General features: G+C 36.6%; 1 long non-coding RNA gene across 1 annotated transcript; it reads left to right on the top strand.

The window, feature by feature from the left end:
- Positions 1-962: 962 nt before the first annotated feature.
- On the top strand, positions 963-23,691 carry LOC149127554 (uncharacterized). The gene is made up of 2 exons (XR_016231006.1): positions 963-1,019; positions 23,082-23,691. It is a non-coding gene; the product is annotated as an uncharacterized LOC149127554 (long non-coding RNA).
- The last annotated feature ends 524 nt before the right edge of the window (positions 23,692-24,215 follow it).

The raw sequence follows: 24,215 nt of genomic DNA, 5'->3' as shown, positions 1-24,215 counted from the left end.
TAACTCCAGCTTCTTGCCAATGTGGACTCTAAGAAAGGGTGATGGCTCAGATAACCGGGTTCCTGCCACCCACATTTGAAAACTGGATTGCATTTTCTGCTCCTGGCTTCAGACTGGCCTAAATATGGCCTTGTGGACATTTGGGGAATGAACCAGCCATTGGTAGCGCTCTCTAAATATATCTATTTCTTTCTCTCTGTGTTTCTCTTTCCCTGTCTCTCTATCTCTCAAATAATACATATGTATATTTAAAAATTTGAATGAAAAGTTAGATTTATTTTGATGGAGAATATTTTGAAATCCATGCATAGTTTTGTCATATATACATTTTTATGAACATTTTGAAGATCTTTCATATGAGTGGATTCAAAATTGTTTTACACTGAAATGAACTTAGCTTTTAATTCCATTTTCCATGAACTTTTTGACGTACCTGCATAGCTTAGTACCTGTGAGTCAACATTTCTCTATCCTTTCCTTCCATCTACTTGCTCTTCCTTCTGGTAACCACAATTCCACTTTCAATTTCTATGAGATCAACTTTTTAAGTTTCCATATATGAGTCAGATAATGTGGTATTTGTCTTTATTTGTCTGACTTACTTCACTTAACATAATGTCCCCCAGTTCCCTCTGTCTGGTTCCAAATGACAAGACTTCAGCTTTCTTTTTTTTTTTTTTTTATTATTGAATAATATCCCATTGTGGATATATGCCTTATTTTCTTTATCCACTCACCAGTTGATGAATAGTTAGGTTGGTTCCAATTTTTGGCTATTGTGACTACAGCTACAATAAATATAGAGTTGTGGATGTGTCTTGAATATATAAAATGTTTCTTTTAAAATATTTGGTTACATTATGTTAGCAGCAACTTCATCCTTCCTATGTTTACTGCTTCTCTTGATTGCATTGGTTACATTTGTGTTTGGTTTAATCTCATGTTTTGTTCTTCATGGCTCTAGGAACCATGATATCATATAGCTTGGATGTGTAGTAGGCTCAACCATCCAGGTCTGTGTAAGTATACTCTATGGTGTTTATATAATAATGAAATAACCTAACGGTAGGGGCCAGCGCCGTGGCTCACTTGGTTAATCCTCCGCCTGCGGTGCCTGCATCCCATATGGGTGCTGGGTTCTAGTCCCAGCTGTTCCTCTTCCAGTCCAGCTCTCTGCTGTGACCCGGGAAGGCAGTGGAGAATGGCCCAAGTGCTTGGGCCCCTGCACCTGCATGGGGGACCGGGAGGAAGCACCTGGCTTCTGGCTTCGGATAGGCGAGGTGCCGGCTGTAGCGGCCATTTCGGGGGTGAACCAATGGAAAAGGAAGACCTTTCTCTCTGTCTCGCTCTCTCTCACACTGTCTTGCTTTACCTGTCAATTAAATAATAAAAAAAGAGAAATCACCTAATGGGTTATATTTCAGAACATATCCCTGCGATTAAGTGACTGTATATTCATTTTTTACATTCATGATAAAAATGGGCATCAGTTAAAGTGGGTTATAGAAAAAGCATTTTTATCTGTCTGTGATGCCTTCAAGATCTGATACTGCAGCAGATTTCAATGCCTCATTACATTACTTGTCTTGGTTGGAAGTGGTCGTCTTCCATCTTTGAATACCTCCCAAACCAACCAGGCTGATTTCTCATTGCTCTATGCTTCAAGCTTCCTTATGGTAAAACAAATCTTGTTGTTCCTATAATATTCCAAGCTCGCCTGCTTCTCAGCGACTTTACTCACATATGCCTCTCTGTCCAAAAAACATTTCCAGTTATCTCTACTTCTCTCTTTCTATCCAATTCTGCACTTTTGATATACACTTTGAGTACCCATCCATACAAAGTATCTTATTATTTCAATTGGTGGGGTCTCTTACAACATTAATCTTCTTCTTCCAAGTGCTGGGCATTTGTCAAATTATGTTAACTGAATTAGTCGCTTTATCAGGACAAGGATAAAAGTTTTTCTCTTCCCTCTTATCACCTTGCAAGGTCTAGCTTATAGGAAACTTCCATCTTCCGTCAATATTTGTGAGTAGAAGCAAATTGTGATGATTTTTGTTCCTTTTCTATGTGGACAAGAAACTCTGAGGTCTGATTCACAAATGAATGAACTTAATGAAATCAAAGCTAAGATGCTTTGGTAAACTACTGAAGACAAGATTGAAAAAGGAAAATGGAATGTGTGAGAGCAAGACAGAGTAGTGCAAAGGATTTGAGATGTGAGGAGAAAAACAATGCTTTCTCTTCATTTTTTCTGAACAATTAAATTGATTTTCCATATTATAAATTCTTCTTAACACATGAAACATTTCCTTCATTCTATTTCATGGAGAACAATGCCCATTACATGTGAAAAAATAATGCATATCTTAATGCACCAATTGAGGAAGAAATTCATAGAACAAGATATGTTTTCAGATAATGTAGGCCAGTAGCTTAAAATCCAAAAATATCACAAGGTATAAAGTGTAAGAAACTCAATCTTCCTGACTGCTGCCATGCCCTTTGAAAATGGCTGATCTCTCAATTTCACACCTGTTCTGCATGTCAACTTTTAAGGGGAGCAAACAGAACAACTAGGAAAAAATAGTCAGCCTTTGCCTAAGTAATATATAAGGCAGTATGTATGCATATACATGCAGTCTTCAAAAATTTCATGGAAGATTTACATTACCTTTTAATTCCATTTGCCATGAAATTCTTGAGAGATACGGAGACAGAGATGGAGGAAGGGAGGGAGGGAGGGTGGGAGGGAAGGAGGGAGGGAGGGAGGGAGGAAGGAAGGAAGGAAAGAAGGAAGGAAGGAAGGATAGGAAGGAGAAAGGGAAGAAGGAAAGAGAGAGAGAGAGAGTGAGAGGAGGTGGATGAGGTGGAGGAGGAGGAGAGAGGGAGGGTGGGAGGGAGGGAGAAAACAAACAAGCTGCTCTCCACTGGTTCACTCCCCAGACGCCTAAGTTGACCAGGCTGGACCCAAACCAAAACCAGAAGCCAAGAATGCAGGGCATGTTTACCATGATATCAGTGAGAGGCACATAGCTTGATCTATGACTGTCACTTACCATGGTCTGCGTTAGCAAGAAGCTGGAGTAAGGAGCCACAGGTTGATAAGGAACACAAGCACCCTGGTAGGGACAACAAGCATCTTCAGCACCAGGTCAAAAGCCTGCTCCTGCATTAAAAAAAATTTTTAAGCCTCCTTGTATGATTCTAGCATCCAGTAAATGGCAGTAATAGTAGTGAATATTGCCTACTAATACTATGTGTAGTGGTGTATGCAATAGGTGAAGGTTTATCTTTTTCATGAAGAGACCCATTTTATCAGATTTTGATATGAAATGAAATTGAGACAGACAAGGATATTTCTGAGCAGAGTCCAAAGGAAATCAGTATATGGCCTAGAAATGTAGTAACATATCATATACCAGCTCAAGACTATCAAGAATTAGTCTCTGGGGCCGGCGCCGTGGCTCACTAGGCTAATCCTCCGCCTAGCGGCGCCGGCACACCGGGTTCTAGTCCCGGTCGGGGCACCGGATTCTGTCCCGGTTGCCCCTCTTCCAGGCCAGCTCTCTGCTGTGGCCAGGGAGTGCAGTGGAGGATGGCCCAGGTGCTTGGGCCCTGCACCCCATGGGAGACCAGGAAAAGCACCTGGCTCCTGGCTCCTGCCATCGGATCAGCGCGGTGCGCCGGCCGCAGCGCGCCGGCCGCGGCGGCCATTGGAGGGTGAACCAACGGCAAAAGGAAGACCTTTCTCTCTGTCTCTCTCTCTCACTGTCCACTCTGCCTGTCAAAAAAAAAAAAAAAAAAAAAAAAAGAATTAGTCTCTGAAGACTGCAACAAAAGCCAGAAACATGTCTATTGTATTATAGAATTCATTAATATCATGAATTGGTTGACTTGGTTCTGAATGGAAACATTTAACATTTTCTGAAGACACACTCTATAAAACATACTATCAAACAGTAGAGAAATGATGCTTAAAATCATTATAACAGGTTAGAAATTCTCTTGGTAAACACTTAAATAAACCATAATCTACTTTTAGCAATTTTATGTAGGAAGCTTTTATGTTAGAATTTATACAACATTTTCTAGCAAGGAGCATTTATGAAAATATCACATTTAATTTATTTTATGCCTACACTAAAATATTATATTTTGTTTTTATATAGCAAGTGACTTCTCAATTAGTTATATCCTTAGAAAGCCCAAATGTCTTTTTTTCGTTATATATATAAATTTTTCCTGTTTCTTAAATGGAACTATTTTGGGTCTTACGTAAAGAAGTGAACAAAGATTAAAGAAAAGATCATTTATGTCTTATGTTAACAGATACAAGTGGAAACATTTTTTAACACATTTGTGCTCCTTATAAGTTGAAAAGGAAAATAAGAAGTAAAGATCAGAGATAAAAAATGTCTCCATTTTCTTTCATGGTCTAATATGTTTGCCAGCCCTAGAGATTACAATTTAAATTCATTGGTTCCTCATATGTGAATTCTGTGTTTTATCTAATCCTGTTCCCAGGCTTCAATTATTATTTAAGTTCAACAGTTCATTTGTTATTATGTGAACAAGCAAGGCATCAAGTTATAATGTGACTTTTTGAGCATAATCTCTCTCTCTACATATATAGTGATAAATACAAGTGAGTGTCATATATATATACATATATATGGTGATAAATATATATAGTGGTAAATACATATATATATAGTGATATAAATATATAGTGATATATACATGAGAGAGTCAATCTTTAATAACAACAAAACCATAGTCAGTTCTTGAGTGTTTGTAATGAATTGGGCATTGTTTTTAGATCTTTGAGTGAATTATATTTATTTCTAACAACTTCATAAGGGAAGCATCATTACTCTATTATTTTATAAACAGAAGCAGATGCACAAAGAGATTAATTTTTCCAAGGTCACACAGCTGATACGTGGCAAGATCTAGTTTCAGACTCTAGCAATCTTTCTCCATATTTGATTCTCCAACTATTGTACTATGTTGCTCCTCAATCCAGATACACTGAGCTATCTTATGAATTGCATAGTTCCATGTCAGCATGCCATGGTGCACTATTCATAATAAAGTGCATTACACATAACACACCATATCTCTTGCACAGATAATCCTCTCTTTATTAATTCTCCTAAAGTGGAAAGTTCCTAAAAATATATTCTATGCATTTTAATTCATTTCTATTCAAATAATTTCAATTCAAAAAACACTCATTGGATTCCTTCCAGGCCAGAGGCAATGTATTAGGCTTACCTAGCCTGAGACTTGCAGAAGAGATAGAAACAGAAATCAATGTTCCAATATCTTGAGACCAATTCAGTAATAGACGTAATATTTAGGAAGACCAACAAAGGACTATTTGGTCCTGTAACTGCTATGCTTCTTACATTTCAGAGATGTGCCATCTTTCTATCATTATCATTCTGTAGACCAAGAAAATAACAACAAAACCCTCCACGTGTTCCACTACAAACTAATTTTATATACAGAGTAAATAGGATGAAGCTATATCTTAATGTGATAAGCATAGTATTTATTTATGTCTCATGTTCTCTTTATGTTCAAAAGTAATTTGATTTGGATGCCAAATTATAAGATCAGTATAAATATCCAAGAAAACAAGGTAGCCAATAGATATCAACCATGTAATACATAAATCAAAGGGGCATCTTTCAATTCAAATGCTATCTGTGGCTTATAACCAAATTCTTATTTTAGGCTTCAACCTAGCCTTGTCCACACAAAACACAGAGGAGCAATGTTTTAATACTACTCTTTCTATGTCTTATTTTTATTCTCTCAAAAAACATTACTGAGGTCTGTTTTATGCATTTGTAAAGCTGTACTTCTCATGGATGTATGGAGCTGGTGGTATTATATAAAGTTGAGCATCATTATTTTTAATTGTTAATCTCAAAGATAATTTGATAATTGTCAAACTGTGTCATTCACAGCTCCTGGGTTAGAAATTAAAAAAAAAAACTCTCAAAGTAGTTTAAGAAAAAAGAAAAAGAACATATAATAAAGAAATAAGACAAGTCTAGAGCTATAAGTGTAAATAGGCATCTTAGTATAAGTTATGAATCAGGACATGAAAAGAAATGGGGTCTCTCCTAGTTTTCATTGGCTTTCATCATTTTTTTTTTCTGTTTTCTACATCCTTATCATTTTTCTGTTCTTGTCTTTTCACTTACTTTTCAAGATATAGATGGTGCCTAAAATAGTATTTCCCAACAGTGGTCTTACAATTTGCTGATACAGGTTCCAAAGCTTACTGGTTAGTTTTCTGAGTCTCAGTCTGGCAAATGGAAGCATTGGCTTTGCTACTTTCTTTCACAAGATGAGAGATAGTACTGGCTGTAAAAGGAGTGTTCCCATGTAATCAAAGTTTTGATGGGAGGAGTATATTTGTTACACATGTTTATATGTGTAATATGCATTTCTTCCTCTAATTTTTCCATCTGTAGATCTACACTGCTTAATTTCTGTAGATCTATATTAGGTCTTGATATCAAGTAGAGCAAGTTCCTCTAATTTGTTCTTCAAAATTCAATAATCTTGGCCCTTTGCTCTTCTACATGACTTGTAGTTTCAGCTTGTCACGTCGCATGATTCTATTAAATTTTTTACTGAATTCGTACATTAATTTCAGGATCATTTCTAAAAAATATGTCTTTTCATCTATGAAGATAGTACATTTCTTGCTTTATTAATTTCTTTTGTTCCTTAAATCATGATTTATAATTTCCTTTGCAAACACATTGCATACTTAATACTAAATTTATTCCTAGGTATATTACAAAATTTTTTTGCTATTATCTATGAATAATTTCTTATTCTATTTTTTGGTAAATTACAAATATTCGTTGTAGTTTTCTTGATATTTATGTGTCATTTAATCAGCTACATTTTTATTAGTCCTCAGTTATTAATTCTATATATTGGTACATATGCCAATAATGTATAAGAACATTATTGATTTTTATTTGTTATTTTATATACCTTGTCAAACTGTTTGCTTTATTTTTAACCCTCTTGTTTCCGCTTTATTTCCTCGTCTTCTTGGGTAAATATATAACATTAATTTTTAATATTTTTTTCTAAAAAGTCCAAATAATGCTATGAAATGCACCTAACATATCTCAAAAATATAGAACATATACATTACCAAATGCCTTTAAATGTTTCACTTCTATCTCCTAATTCTCATTGTAATTTAATATGGGAGTTAACAGAATTTCCAAAGTTTTTACTTTTTTATTGTTGATGTTAAATTTGATTATTTTCATAGATTATTACTTATTGACACTTATTTGAAATATGATGGCAATGACAGTATATTGTCAGTTTGGTTATTATTCATATTGATATACATATTCACTTTTGGTTATAGATTTCTGTATATAATTGTTACATCAAGCTTCTTAAATATATTTTGCAAAACATACTCTAAATAATATTTGGCCCACTTTAACTATCCTTAATTAACATTTAATATTATGGAGGTAACCATTTCTTCTTGCAGTTGTGCCAGCTTTACATTAAATATTTCAAGTCTTTGTTCTTAGTTGCACATAAGCTCTTGGTTGTTACAATTTCTTGGTGATTTTCCCTTCTATTATTGCCCATAATGTCTTATCAGTCTTTTGCCTTAAATTCTAACCATCTGATATTATATTGCTGCCCTAGTTTTCACTTGGTTAGTATTCAGAGGTCATTGTTTCCTCGTTACTTTTCATGGCTCTTGCCAACAATTTATGGCTTTATACATATATTTTTTTTAAAGATTTATTTATTTACTTGAAAGCCAGAGTTACACAGAGAGAGAAGGAGAGGCAGAGAGAGGTCTTCCATCCGCTGGTTCACTCCCCAGATGGCCACAACAGCTGGAGCTGTGCTGATCCGAAGCCAGGAGCCAGGGGTTTCTTCCAGGTCTCCCACGTGGGTGCAGGGGCCCAAGGACCTAGGCCATCTTCTACTGTTTTCCCAAGTCATAGTAGAGAGCAGGATGGGAAGTGGAGCAGTGGGGCTCTAACTGGCACCCATATGTGATGCTGGCACTGCAGGCAGTGGCTTTACCTGCTACGCCACAGCGTTGGTCCCGGCTATAATTTTAAGAATCTAATTGTAATCTGTCTTTTTTTTTTTTTTTTGACATGCAGAGTGGACAGTGAGAGAGAGAGATACAGAGAGAAAGGTCTTCCTTTGCCGTTGGTTCACCCTCCAATGGCCGCCGCAGCTGGAGCGCTGTGGCCAGCGCACCATGCTGATCCGAAGGCAGGAACAGGTGCTTATCCTGGTCTCCCATGTGGGTGCAGGCCCCAAGTACTTGGGCCATCCTCCACTGCACTTTCGGGCCATAGCAGAGAGCTGGCCTGGAAGAGGGGCAACCGGGACAGAATCCGGCGCCCCGACCAGGACTAGAACCAGGTGTGCCTGCGCCACAAGGCGGAGGATTAGCCTATTGAGCCGCGGCGCCGGCCAGTCTCTTTAATAGGTGAGTTTGAGTCATCTAAACTATTTTGAAGAGCTGAAATGTTAGGAATTATTTTACCATATTATTTTGAGTTTTCTACCTGTCATCTTTGCACATTATTTTTCTTTCTTTATTAGTACTTTTGAGAGTGAAAATGTTTTCAAAATTTTCCTTTTCTCTGCTGCTTTAGAAGCTATCTCTCTCTCTCTCTCTCTCTATATATATATATATATATATAATATATATAGTTTTAATTATTTTAGGAATCACTTGATTTTAAAATATCTATTTAATTTTTTTAAAATTTATGTTTCTGATCTATCAAAAAGTAAACTGAAACCATAATATGTTTTAATTCTCTCATAATTTCACCAAATGCAGTTACTGTGTTTAAAATCCATCATTAAATCTGCAGATGTTTCATCCAGTTTGGTTGTTCACTCTTGTTTCTTTTATCTCACACTGTTGTCTGTGTGGGTTCTTCCTTTTCTTCTAGAAGTGCACTCATTGTCATTCTTTCAGTGAGAGTTTTTGCGTGAAAATTTTCTTAATCTTTGTAAATAATACATTCTCTTGTTTTTCTTCTGGTTATGAGATTTGATGTGGATCCTTGCAGTTATTTTTCTTTACTGCTTTGAAGATATTCCATCTTCTGGCATCTGGGGAGGTAGTCTGTGTTTCTTTTTGGTAGCTTTTAAATTTTTTTCTCTTTAACCAGATAAGCATAGTAGAATCAAGATATTCGTTAAAATTTCTCCTTATCCAAATTACATAAAATGCACTTAAAATGATAAAATAATATGAGCAACTACAATAATAAAAATATTGGGAAAGACATTGCAATAACAAATGTTTGGAAGCTCTAACGCTTATGGATTAATGGTAAATTTCTTAAAAGACCAAAGAAGTTTGAATTTTATTCTAGCATTAGAAGAAACTCACAATCAATTCACTTGAACTGCACAATACCAGAAATGTAGAGACGTTAAAGTCACTACTCCCTCTGAAAAATGGCAATACAGTTACAGCTGAAAACACAAGAAATGGTTGAAAAGTTATAAGATGCATTTGAAATCCAGATTCCCTTGCCATTTCTATACAGATAGTTCTGTATCCAAACTCTGGTAGAATCAGAGGTTTATTTTCTGAGTAAATAGGTCATCTAATCTCAAAAGGGGGAAAAAGGCACCACGGACAGGGACACATACAGTGACAGGAGGACTGTAATATGAAGATAGATGACTGAAATAACTTGAATCGGGGTGAATATTTGGCATTTGAAGATGCTTCTTGGACTCCTGCATCCCATATTGGAGTGGGTTCTAATCTAGGCTTCAGCTTCCAGTTCCAGCTTCCCGTTGATAGACACATGGAGATGCAGCAGGTAAGTTTCTGCCACCTACAGGGGAGACCCAGATTAAATTCCTGGTTCTGGTTTTGGTCTGCCCCAGCCCTGGCTGTTGTGGGCATCTTGGAAGCAAACCACAGGATGGGAGATATTTGTTTCTCTCTCTCCCTTTCCTTCAAATAAGTTAAAATTAGACAAAAGAAATGACTCAATTAGACCATCCTACTGAGACACATCCATCAGCAAGTCTTCCTGCAACTTTTTAAAATATCTATATATCTATACTTATATTTATTTATTTTTTAAAAATTTCTTTATTTATTTGAAAGGCAGAGTCATAGAGAAGCAGGGCGGGGTGGAAAGAGAAAGAGAGAGAGAGAGAGAGAAAGAGAGAGAGAGAGAGAGAGAATGAGAGGGAGAGAACCTCCCATATACTGGCTGGTCTACCACCCAAATGCCCTCACCAGTGTTATATTGAGCCTAGACAAATTCAATGCTCCTGACTCCAGCTTTCTGCTAATGTAGACTCTGGGAGGTAGCAGTGCTGGCTCACGTGATGTGGTTCATGTCACCCTTATGAGAGACCTGGATTGAGTTTCTGGCTCCTAGATTAAGTCCCCAGAGAAGCCTGGAAGCATTACAGTCATTTCTCTATGCTTCTCCAATAAATAAAAATTTTAACAACAACATTCTAAATGGACTGAGTTGATATTTCACTGTGATTCTCATTGCATTTGCTTGCTTATTAGTGATGTTGAGCATTTTTAAAGATATTTGTATTTATTGCCGGTGCCGTGGCTCATTAGGCTAATCCTCCGCCTTGTGGCGCAGGCACACCTGGTTCTAGTCCCAGTCGGGGCACCGGATTCTGTCCCGGTTGCCCCTCTTCCAGGCCAGCTCTCTGCTATGGCCAGGGAGTGCAGTGGAGGATGGCCCAAGTGCTTGGGCCCTGCACCCCATGGGAGACCAGGATAAGCACCTGGTTCCTGCCTTTGGATCAGCGTGATGCGCTGGCTGCAGCGCTCCGGCCACGGCGGCCATTGGAAGGTGAACCAACGGCAGAAAGGAAGACCTTTCTCTCTGTCTCTCTCTCTCTCTCACTGTCCACTCTGCATGTCAAAAAAATATATTTGTATTTATTTATTTGAAAGATAAAGTTACAGAAAGTGAAAGAGAGAGACAGGGAAAAAGGTTTCCATCTGCTGATTCACTTTCCAAATGGCTGAAGCAGCCAGAGTTGCACCAAACCAAAGCCAGGAGCCAAGAGCTTTCTCCAGGTCTCTCACGCAAGTGCAGGGACCCAAGTGTCTGAGCCATCTTCCACTGCTTTCCTAGGCCACAGCAGAGAGCTGGATCGGAAGCGGAGCAGCATGGACTAGAGCCTGTGTGCATATGGAATGCCAGCGCCACAGGTGGAGGATTAACCTACTGAGCCACAGTGCCTAGCCTTGTTGAGCATTTTTTCATTTACCTGTAGGCTGTTTGTATGTCTTCCTTCCAGAAATGTCTGTGTGGATCTACTAGATTTTTAATATGATTATTTTTTCCTATTGAGTTGCTTGTGCTCCTTATATATTCTGCTTAGTAACCCACTGTCAACTGGGTAACTTGCATTTATTTTCTTCCATTCTGTCAGTTATCTCTCTTCACTGTGTTAATTATTCTTTTGCTCTACAGAAGCTCTTTAGTTTCATGAAATTCCATTCATCTATTTTTACTTGTTTCCTATACTTTTGGCATCTGATAAAAAAAAATCTTTGCACATTTGCGTATTCCCATGTCCTTAAGTACTTCCTCTCTGTTCTTTTTTCTAGAATTTCTAAGTTTTAGGTCTTACATCTAGGTCTTTTATTGATCTAGAGTTTATTTTGTACATTGTAAAAGATAGGGGTCTAGTTTCATTGTTTTCTATGTGGTTATCCCATGTTTATTGTGGCACTATTCACAACAGTTACAAAAAGGAAAGAGCATAAATGTTCATTCAATGATGAGTAGATAAAGAAAATGTGATCCTTATATACAATGGAATACTATTCAGACATAAAATGGATCAGTGTTGTTAGTTGTAACAAAATAGATGCAACTGGGGATTATTATGTTAAATTTCATAAATCAAGCACAGAAACCAAGTTCTGCATGATCTCACTCAAATGTGGAGTTTAAAAAAGTTGATTTCATAGGAGTTAAGACCATAATGATAGTTATCAGAAGCAGAAGGGAAGGATGTGGGTAGGAGGGCTGTTTAATGGATACTAAGTTACAGTTAGATAGGAAATCTGAGGTTTGTTTACACAGTAGGATGGCTAGAAATAATCATAATATACTATATGTTTTTCTAATAAATTAGAAGAAAGGACTGTAAATATTTTCACACTAAGAAAGGTTAAATGTTTGAGGACACAAATATATTTATACTGATCTAACATTGCTCATTGTTTACACATATTGAAATATTGCATAATGTCTCATATATATGTATAATTTTGATGTCAGAAAAAAATGAAAGACTACACAGTGAACAAAATGATTAAGTAATAATAATAGTTAGAATGGAAAATTAGAAAGTGTTGAAAAAGGAAATTGAGCTTTTCAGAAAGTAAACTGAAATGGCAAAAATTAAAATAAGTAAATAATAGGAATTATATAAACATCAATTTAAAAGGTCTAATGTCTGAGTACTTTAACAAAGATATACACACACGAAATTAAATGAAGTGGATATAAGTGAGGAAGATGCTCCATGATTGAAGGACTGAGTTTCTAGATTTCACAGATCCATGACAATTCCGTGAAAGGGTGAAAACTGACACACAAAACACCCCAACATTCCAAAATTACAGAATTCTAGAAACAAGGAGAATCTCCATAAAGTCCTCAGAGAGAAAAAAAAAATGTGTATATATACCCAATGTGTTCGTTTCTGATTTAAGCTCTTGGGATATGGAATGTATATTTCTCCCAAAATCTTAGACAATTCTTAGCTACAGTTTTTTAAGACGCTAACTCATTATTATTTTCTATCTTCTGGAATCCCTGTCAAGCTTTTGTTGATGTGTTTCAGCATCTCCCCCATATGTCTAAATTGTTCTCTTTACTGCATTCGTAATCAGTTTCTTCAATTACCTTTCCTATTCACTAATTCTTTCTTATCTAGAGTAGACATTTTTCAAATTTCCATGATCATGATTTTTATTAGTTCTTTTCATATCTAATCACTTTTTTCTTAAACATAACTCCTTGTCACTTAAACATGTTATTGTTTATTAATTTATCTTAAATATATTTAAAATATTTATTGTAATGTTTCATAAAAATGATTTAATGTAGAGAGAAGTCATGTTTCAATTTTGATTTAGTTACATTTACTTCTTTGCTATTTCATTTTTTCATATGTTTTAGAATTTCTTTTGTAACTTATTTGTCTTCTTCTATGATTTTGTTTCTCCCTGTTTCGACCTTGCCTTATGATAGTATTCATCTGACTTCTTTATTCTCACATCCAGAACTAGACTACATTACATAATTTGGGGTTTCTGTACCATGGGACTAAGAGAAATGTTGCAGATTTTGTGAACTGTAAAGTTAGTTGGTTGTTCGTGTACTTTTCTTACTAGAGAGCTTCTTTCTGCATTCAATCTAGTCTTATTGTTAAAGCTGTATTCTAGATTTTAATCAGTGTTTTTATCTTGAGAAGGGAAGCCCCACTCCAATTCTTGGCTTTAAATCATATCTTGAGTCACATTATAAAATGTTGTTTTAGTTATCATAGCACTGTACATGTTATGCCCTTAGAAATGACAGAGCTGAGAGTTAGTAGGGGAGAAAAAAAATCAGCCCTGCAATATTGGCTAAAATGAGTGTTACAGTAACAGGGGAGATGCCACATGTATTAGCCATCTTTGTTTCAATGTTATGTATTTAAGATTATCCAATAGCCACTTTAGTCAAAAGAAAGATTTAGTTTATAGCGTCCAATTGATCAATGCCAAAATTTTTTTAAAAATTATCTATTTATTTGAAAGGCAGAGGAAGAGAGAGAGAGAGAGGTCTTACATCCACTAGTTCACTCCCCAGATGTCTGCAACAGCTGGAGCTGCGCTGATCTGAAGCCAGGAACCAGGAGATTCTTCTGGGTCTCCCACATGGGTGCATGGGCCCAAGGATCTGGGCCATCCTTTGCTGCTTTCCCAGGCCATTAGCAGAGAGCTGGATCAGAAGTGAAGCAGCCGGATTTGAACCAGTGCCCATATGGGATGCCGGACTGCAGGTGGTGGCTTTATCTGCTACGCCACAGTGCCAGCCCAATGCCAAATTTAACAAGAGAAAGTGATATTGATTAAGTATGTTGCCTTTTATTCTTTTTGATGGGCAATAGGGGTATCTTAAAATTAATAATAATTTAGAATTTAGATCAAAGATGCTGTGTTAAATTGCCACCTTAAATATTTATGATGTATTGGAAAGATGTACTACCACATATTGTATTATAAAATCCAAAATATGTAGGCCTCTTATTTCAAATAAGAGGAAAAAAAAAACATGCGTGGAGCAAGATTACAGCTAAGTTAGGAGCTTCAGAGATCCCATGGACCCAACATCTGCAGAATATACACTCTTCTCACCAGTATGTGGAACATTCTCATAATATATCATATGGTGGGTCACAAAACAGCCTTCATACACTTTTAAAAATCAAAATCATGTGGAGTGTCTTTTCTGAGCCCAATGTGATAGAAGTAGGTATCAAATAAGAACAATTGTTGAAACCATATAAGCACATTGAAATCAAATAATTTACTCCTGAACAATCAGTGGATCAAGGAAGAGATGAAAGAAGTTGAACATTTATTAAACAAATGAAATGGAAAGGCAACACACAAAAACCCATGGAATACAAGAATAGCAATACTAAGAGGGGAGATTACAACAATCAATGCCTACATCAAAATAGCAAGTCTCAAACAGCCCATTCCTGCACCTCAGGGAACCTAAAACACAAGAACAGACCAAACTCCAAATTAGTAGAAGAGAAATAAAAACAAATTAAACTGACTGAAAAATGTAAAAGGTCTATGGAATTAAGAGCTGTTTTTTGACAGTTAAGAAATATGGATAAATCCTTAGCCAAACTAAGGGGGAAAAGAAGGAAGGCTCACATAAATAAAATAAAAATATTACAACCAATACCATCCAAATACGAAGAATTGTTAGAGATCATTATGAACATTTATACATCAACACACTTCATTACCTAGAAGAAATGGAAAATGTCTGGACACATACACCATAGAAAGATTGAATCATAAAGAAATAAAACACCTGAACAGACCAATAACAAATAATGAGACTGAATCTGTAATAATTCTCTTGTAAAAGGAAAGTCCAAAACTAGATGACCTCACTACTGAATTCTACCAATATTTTAAGAGAAATTAATACCAACTCCTTTTAAATTATTCCAAAAATTCAAAGAGAAGGTAATTCTTCCAAACTCATTCTTTGTGGCCAGCATTACTCTGATTTCAAAACCAGGCAAGGACATAACAAATAAAGAAAGCTACAGGATAATATCTTTGATGATCAAAGAGGCAAAAATTTCAACAAATGCTAGGAAACAAAATCCAACAAAAGATTTTTCACCATGATCAAGTGGGATTCATCTCAGGGTTGCAAGGGTAGCTCAGGACTTACAGAACAATAAATATGATATAACACATGAGCATGGTGAAGGACAAAAACCATCTGACCAACTCAATAGAAGCAAAACAGGCATTTGGTGAAAGTGAAGAGCCCTTCATGAGAAAACCTCTGAACAAGTTAGGTATAGAAGGAATATACTTCAAAATAACAATGGGATACAAAAGAAGCCAATGTCAACATCATACTGAATGGGAAAAAGCTGAAGACTTTCTAGGATGTGGAACAAGACAAGGATGCTCACTTTCACCACTTTTAGTCAGTATATCCCTAACCAGAGGAATTAAGTAAAAGAAAGAAACAATGGGTTTCCAAACTGAAAAGGAGGAAGTGAACTTGTCATTGTTTGAAAATGGTATGATCTTATAGATAGACAATCCCCAAGACCTTACCAAAAAAAAAAAAAAAAATTAGCACTAAAAAATGAATTTGGCGAAGTTATGTACTACAAATTAACATTCAAAAGCCAGTATTATTGTTATACATGAATAGTAAACTTTTTAGAAGAGAAATCAAAAAAGCAATCCATTTCCAAAAAACTACCTATGAATAAATTTGACCAATGATTTAAAAGATCATTAAAATGAAAACTAAAATATTGATGAAATAATAATGAAGGGTGCACAATGTTTGAGGAGTTATTTACCATAAGAACATTATATAATGTACACATAAAATCACATGCTACCTCATAAATATGTTTATTTTTATGTATCAATTAAAAATAAAAGAAAAGGAAATGATTCATTATTTAAGTTTCCTATACATTTAAAAAAACACTTCTTTCATTGTAATCCAAGGAGTCCCTGGGACTTGCACCTACATGTGCAAATAATTTATTAAATAAAAGTTCCTTTGCTACGAAATCCAAGTACATGCATTTGAAGTAGTTGATATTATTGTTGTTTTTCATATACCTCATACTGTACAAGGAAAATGGATGGCACCCTATACAATTTCATTGAGAAATTTAAAAGGAAACTCAGTTTTTAGATTTCTGGGATTTTTCTTTCTAAAATTAATTAACAAACTAATCCTTTTATTTATGAAAAGCACACACACAAATACACACATGAGTAGAGAGAAATTTCCCATTCACTGGTTATTTCCCCATGCCCTACAAAAGCTGGGGCTGAGTTAGTTTGAAAACAGGAGCCTAGAGCTCAATCCAGCACTCCCATTTGGGTGCCAGGGACCCAAGGACCCTTCTCGGATGCATCAGGAGGAACCTGGATCAGAAGCTGAGTCAGCAATTGAACCCAGGCACTCTAATGTGAGATGTAGCCATCTCATGTATTATTTTAGCTGATATGCCAAATATCTGTTCCATGGACTTTTTATTTTTCCATTTATGTTTTCTTGAAAGACAATTTTTATACTGCATCCTCATCTCTTTGCATCCTCATTTTTGACACTGTAAGTATCTTACAGTTACCTAGAGATGGTCTCAGACACTTTAAATTAAAAAAAAAAGTACTATACTTACCTGGCAGGGGAGACTGAAATGAACACTGTGAGAAACAGTGACTTGATCGGCCCTTGCCCTGACTGTTGATGAACAACTTAATATGTTATCCCTCTTAGTATTTTTTTGTTTGTTTGTTCTACTTAATACTTTTGGTTGAATACTGTAATAAATACACAGTTATTCTTAAGTGTTGAAACTTAACTGAAAAGTGATCCCTGTTAAATATAAGAGTGGGAATAAGAGAGGGAAGAGATGTGCAGTTTGGGACATACTCAAGCTGACTTGCCCTAAACGGTAGAGTTAGAAACATACCAGGGGATTCCAATTCAATCCCATCAAGGTGGCATGTACAAATGCCATCTCACTAGTCCAAGTGATCAATTTCAGTTCACAGTTGATCATAATGATAGGACTAAGAGCCAAAGGTATCACATAAACAAGACTAGTGTCTGCAAATACTAGCTGATAGAATAAAAAAGGGAGAGAACGCTCCAACATGGGAAGCAAGATACACAGCAGACTCATAGAATGGCAGATGTCCTAAACAGCACTCTGGCCTCAGAATCAGCCCTTAAGGCATGCGGATCTGGCTGAAAAGCCCATGAGAGTATTTCAGGCATGGAAAGCCACAACACTCTGGCAGAAAAAAAAAAAAAAAAAAAAAAAAAAAAAAACTAAATGAAAGATCTCTGGGAGTGAGATCCAGTGGAAAGAACAGGTCATCAGAGAAGGAGGTACCTTTCTCTGAAGGGAGGAAAGAACTTCCACTCTGACTATGACCTTGTCTAAATATGATCAGAGTCGGTGAACTCAAAAGGCTTCCATAGCCTTGGCAACTCATGACAAGAGCCTAGGGTGTTTACTGATGCCATAAACAAGAGTGTCAAATTGTTAAGTCAACAACAGGAGTCACTGTGCACTTACTCCTCATGTAGGATCTCTGTCCTTAATGTGCTGTGCATTGTGATTTAATGCTATAACTAGTACTCAAACAGTATTTTTCACTTTGTGTTTCTATGTGGGTGTAAACTGTTGAAATCTTTACTTAATATATACTAAACTGATCTTCTGTATATAAAGAGAATTGAAAATGAATCTTTATGTGAATAGGAGAGGGAGCGGGAAAGGGGAGGGTTGCAGGTGGGAGGGAAGTTATGGGGGGGGGGAAGCCATTGTAATCCATAAGCTGTACTTTGGAAATTTATATTCATTAAATAAAAGTTTAAAAAAAGTACTTAAGGGCTAGTGTTATGGCATAGCAGGTTAATACTCTGCCTATGATGCTGGTATCCTATTTGGGTGCCAGTTTGAGGCCAGACTGCTCCATTTAAGATCAAGCGCCCTGCTAATGTGCCTGGGAAAGCAGTGGAAGATAGCTCAAATGCTTGGGCTCTGGCAACCATGTGGGAGACTCAGATGAAGCTCCAAGTTCCTGGCCTCAGCCTGGCTCAGCCCCAGTTGTTGTGGCCATTTGAGAGGAGTGAACCAGTAGATAGCAGATGTTTCTCTCTCTCTGTAACTCTTCCTTTAAAAAAAAATTTCACAAAATCTTGGGACTAAATCAAAGCAGATTAGTGCTTGCTATTATATCACTAAATTATTAAATCACTCAAATATAAACTAATGTTTACTATTATATAGAATATTCTGACTAGAGAAAAGGGATGGAAAATTACTTCAGTGTTTTTTTTTTTTTTTAAATGAGATAACAATTACTATTTAAATTACTATCATGTTTCAGTTTCAAAAGGCATGACCCCCCCAAAATAAATATAAAAATGAAACAAACGAAAAACGACATGACCCAAACTCAGCAACATGATTATTCCTCATTGCTACCTCTCCCCAGGTTATTTGTGTCACTGTGCAGAGCCACATCCTGGAATCCTGCTCACCTAACAAGCTATCAAGTCCTGTCAATTGTTGTAAAACCCTTTTGATCTTATTCAGGCAAAATGCCTGGTGTATGTTTACTTTTCATTATAGGAAAATAAATCTTTTGGATTACCTCTTAAAAAGCATGCTTTAATATAACCTAGAAAATTGAGTATGGTTCCTCAGATACCAAAACAATTCCTACATGGGAAAAGACTGAATTAAATTGGGATTTTAGCAGCACATTAGGTAAACACTTCATCTTTCATATGTTAACACTACCTGAGGACCCTCAGAGATTTTTTTCTTCCAATTTATAAATTTGAATTTACTATAGGTATGAACACGTATAGAGTTTTTGTTTTGTATAGTCCTATTTGGGACATTCAAAATATTCTGATTTACTAGAATATTTTTTACATGTTTAGGCAAGTCAGTGAGAAAATCAAATCCAAAACATAAAAACTTAGATGATCTCTTGTGGGATCTTATGGAAAAAACCTTCATAATACTATAGTGACCGCATACTTCATGGCTTATGGTAGCTAACTATATCCTGTAGCTAACGTAAGTTAATATTAGCTGCATTGAAAGGTTAAATGTGTACATTCACTGTGAAATAATAATCCTGTTGGCATTAGAAATTAATTCACACAGGGCCAGTGCTATGACGCAGCAGGTTAAAGCCTGGCCTGCAGCAGGTTAAAGCGCTGGCATCCCATATGGGTGCTGGTTCTAGTCCCAGCTGCTACTCTTCCAATTCAGCTCCCTGCTATGGCCTGGGAAAGCAATGGAAGATGCCCCAAATCCTTGGGCCCCTGCACCCACATAGGAGACCTGGAAGAAGCTCCTGGCTCAAGGCTTCAGCTCCGGCCTGCAGCCATCTGGGGAGTGAACCAGCAGATGGGAGACCTCTCTCTCTGTCTCTACCTCTCTCAATGAAACTCTATCTTTAGAATAAATAAAATAAATCTTAAAAAAAAAGAAATGATTTCACAGAGGAGTTGACTTATAGGAAAGTCCTTAAAGCTAGAATAGGAGGTGGGAAAGTAAGATGTGACTCACCAAAGAGGACTGAATTAATTAACTCAACAAACACTTAGAACAAAATAGTAAACAGAGCTAACTTTTACCCTGCTCTGCCCTGTGCTGGGCAATACTCAAGGAATTTAACACGAATGATTTACATTAATCTGTTTAAAAAGGTATGAGTTAGATACTACTAATACTTTGATTTAATTGATGGAGTCCTGTGAGTCTTGGTTATTAAGTGGTAGAATCAGGATTCAGTCCAAAGCAGGGACTACAAAGTCCATACTGCTAAAAACAAGGGCCATGGGGCCAATAGTTTGACTTCGAATCCAGACTTCATATACAATACTTAGGTCAGTGCCTGACACAGTCAATGTTTAGTAGACATTAACTATTAAAATTATGTTGATTATTATTAATGATACACTAATATTCCATAGTCACTTCTCAATGGTTATATGCAAGCTTTTCAAAGTATTGCTGATATCACAAACATGGTAGGTAGGAAGTCTCAGTCCTCAATGAAGTTTTCATTCTTATAGAAGAATTAGATGTACATTCTAGAGGTGCAATGGGTTAAGCATGGAGAGATGAACTCCAATTGGGGGATACGAATCCCAGGCCCCATGTTGCAGCACAGTGGGTTAAGTCACCACCTGGGATGCTGGGATCCCATATCAGTGCTGGTTCAAGTCCAGGCTGCTCCTGTTATGATCCAGCTCTCTGATGATGCACCTGGGAAAGCAGCAGAAGACGGCCCAAGTACTGGACTTCTGCCATCCTTGTACTAGATCGGGATGGAGTTCCATGGCTCCTGGCTTTGCATGGCTCAGTTCAGGCTGTTGTGACCATTTTGGGAGTGAACTAGCAGATGGGAGATCTGTCTCTCCCTCTCTCTGTAACTCTGCTTTACAAATAAACAAATACAGGGTCTGCACTGTGGCATAGCGGGTAAAGTTGCTGCCTGCACTGCAGGCAGCCCATATGGGTGCTGGTTCTAGTCCTGGCTGCTCCACTTCTGATCCAGCTCTCTGCTATGGCCTGGGAAAGCAGTAGAAGATGGCCCAAGTCCTTGGGCCCCTGCACCCACGTGGGAGACCTGGAAGAAGCTCCTGAATCCTGGCTGCGGATCAGCGCAGCTCTAGCCGTTGCAGCCATCTGGGGAATGAACCAGCAGATGGGAGATCTCTCTCTTTCTGCCTCTCTGTGACTCTGCCTTTCAAATAAATAAATCTTTAAAAAAAAAAACAATAAATACAACTTTTGAAAGAAATAAAAATAAAAGAGAACAATGAAGACCCTGGGGGTGTTTTTTGAGTAGAACATAGGAGAAGATATCTTGCAGTTGTAGAGATAAAGGGTATTGCATTATGGGATGACAAAACATTCAGCCTCATAGTTAGGAGAATAGCTTGGCTTGTGTTTAGTCTGCATAGGTATTGGTGGAAGGCAGTGGGAGGAAAGGCAAGGAAGCAGTCTAAAATCCAGATCTCAAGGAGCCTCACAGAGGCCTTTAAAAAAAGTCAGTGACAGATTAAAGGCTTCTTTGGAAGATCAGTTTGATCACAGAGCATGGGACAGAGGAAGGGGGAAAGCAGGAGGGTCACTAGAGGCACGAAGATCTGCCAGTCTTGCTGCCATCATTTGGTTCCACCTTCACAATTAAACAGCATACTATGTGTGCCTGGACACAAGGCTTGATGTTTTGATCGTGTTTCTTCCAAAAAAGAAAAATGAACCGATGGATATATGATCATCAGCTTATAGAAATCATGAACTCTAAGTTAAGTGAAAGGCCATATTTGTTTTTGTGGATAAATAAATCAGCATATAACATATCTCAATCAATATTTACCTATTTGATTAACTAAGAACAATATGAAGTTCTATGCTTTGATTAAAGTCCTGTTTCAGTGGGTTGAAAAGTTTTCCAGATCCAACTTTTAGAAAAAATTTGACATAATGATCATAATTTATTTTATTGTTACAAGTAAGTGAAAATGATACTGATTTTTCTTGTGTGTATTTTTATATATTACTTCCAAAGCCAGAACACATACCACCAAAAACACTGAAAGAGGGTATAAATTTTTTCTCAAAATAATTATTCAAATCCAAAATACAAGACAAATTTTATAAAGATTATCTTTCAAATTAAGAAGGGCCTAAATATACTTTTCAGATTAAAAGGAAAGCTGATCCCAGGTCAAAGGACTTCTATTTGAAAACTTCTTGGGGCTTTCTCATCACATCTCCACACTGCTCTTTGGACTACAGTAAAACATATTTCTTCATAATGGAGCATGAATGTCCCCTAGATGCTACAGCAAACAAAGCTCTGTAGATATGAGAAGACAGTAGGAGTAAATTTTAAATTGAATTATGGTTTTCCTGTCGAGAGTTTCTTTAAAAGCCACTTTTCAGTTGTAGTTGACATTCACCATTTTAGTACACATACATTGATTTTTTTTAAGATTTATTTTATTTGAAAGACAGAGTAACAGAGAGAGGTAGAGACAGAGAGAGAGGTCTTCCATCCACTAGTTCATTCCCCAGATGGCTGCAATGGCTGGAGCTGCACAGATCTGAAGCCAGGAGCCAGGATCTTCTTCCGGGTCTCCCACTTGGGTGCAGGGGCCCAAGGACTTGGGCCATCTTCTGCTGTTTTCCCAGGCCATAGCAGAGAGCTGGATCAGAAGAGTAGCAGCTGGGACTGGAACTAGCACCCATATGGGATGCCAGCGCTTCAGGCCAGGGCTTTAACCCACTACGCCACAGCGCCGGCCCCCACATACATTGATTTTTTTTTTTTTTTCAGAATTAATTCAGGTGCATTGAAACTTCAAGATAGTGTTTGCTTTCATTGTTAAATAGAAACAGGTTATAAAGAAACTCCCAGAAGATTAAAAATTAGCTCTGAGAAATCTCTTTTACATTTTTCGAAAACTTAATATAAGTCCAGCCCTAATATTTATATTGTTGCACAATGATCTCATGGACTTGGGATGGTCTCACTGCCTATTCAGGCTTTTATTGGAAAATTGTCAATTCTGAAAAATAATTTCTCTGAGTTGATTTCCTTATCAATTTAAATTTTAGTTGAAAATTATCAAACGTACACTCTTCTTTTGATCATGCTTGTTTTATTTCCCCAGAAAAAACAAACACAGCAGCAATAAATTCTTGATGCTGTTCTCTGACTAACACAAGGCAGAATCATTTGCAGATGTACCACCCTCCTGAATCAAGAGTGCATGGAGACAGTCTATCTGAAATGTGACTTCCTGACTGATAACACTTCTGTCCTAGAAAAGGAAGTGGATTTGGACTTCGTCCAAGTTTTATATCACTTCTATATTTTAACACTTGCTATAAGAGAGAAGAATCAGAGTTAACAAAAAGTCAAATTGGGCCACTTTCACCAATTAGAATGCTTATTTAAAAATTGATATTTGCTATATAGGTAAATATCAAACATACAAAAATTAGTTATATGAAAACAAAAATTGAATTTGTATTGGATTATAAAATACTAAGATGTATTGTCCCCATATTGTCTAAGTAATTTACAGAAATGGTCTCTTACAACTTCTGTTATATTAACAACCTGAATGAAATAAAGGCTACTGCTTAGAACTGACTAGCCTATCTAATAAAATGTGTAGAGTTAGTTTCATTAGGTAGGTTTACATAATGCATTTTTATTGTGACAATCATATTGCTTATGACATTCAAGAATACATCTGCTTAAAAATTTTTAATGAATTACTCATTTTTTTTCTTGGTTCATTGTCATCTGACTGAACTCCACAGTTAGATCCAATAAGAAGTTAAAAATGAAGTTTCTGTCAACTATTTTCCACTAGCAAACATAGTGACTCACCTTCCAAATAAAAGCATATCAACATGAAAGTTTCCCAAGGGTATATTCTAGGTCATAATCTTTATGTTAATGAATTCCTTACTGAATAGTAAATCTCAGGAATATATTACCTTATTCTTATAATACATTACCTGCCAGCAGGTAATTACCCATCAAAACCTAAACAGAGAGGAAGATTGCCCTGTGACACCAGTGACCCCTGCAGGTAAAAGATAAAGAAAAAAATACATTCCAATTAGACAAAAGATGCATATTAGAGTGAAGCTAAATAATAACAAGGCATTAACATTTATCAGTAAATCCTGAAGAGATTTGTTATTATTACTACTAATTACCATTACAAATTTTGTAATCTGAAGAATAAGTCAAAGCATATGTTTTGGGATTTTACTAGATATTATTGAAC

The sequence above is a fragment of the Oryctolagus cuniculus genome, chromosome 3 (assembly GCF_051225735.1).
Source record: "Oryctolagus cuniculus isolate XC-2025 breed Fujian yellow rabbit chromosome 3, ASM5122573v1, whole genome shotgun sequence".
Lineage (NCBI taxonomy): Eukaryota > Metazoa > Chordata > Mammalia > Lagomorpha > Leporidae > Oryctolagus > Oryctolagus cuniculus.
Note: the sequence above shows the minus strand (reverse complement) of the source record. Positions and strands in the feature narration are given on the sequence as shown.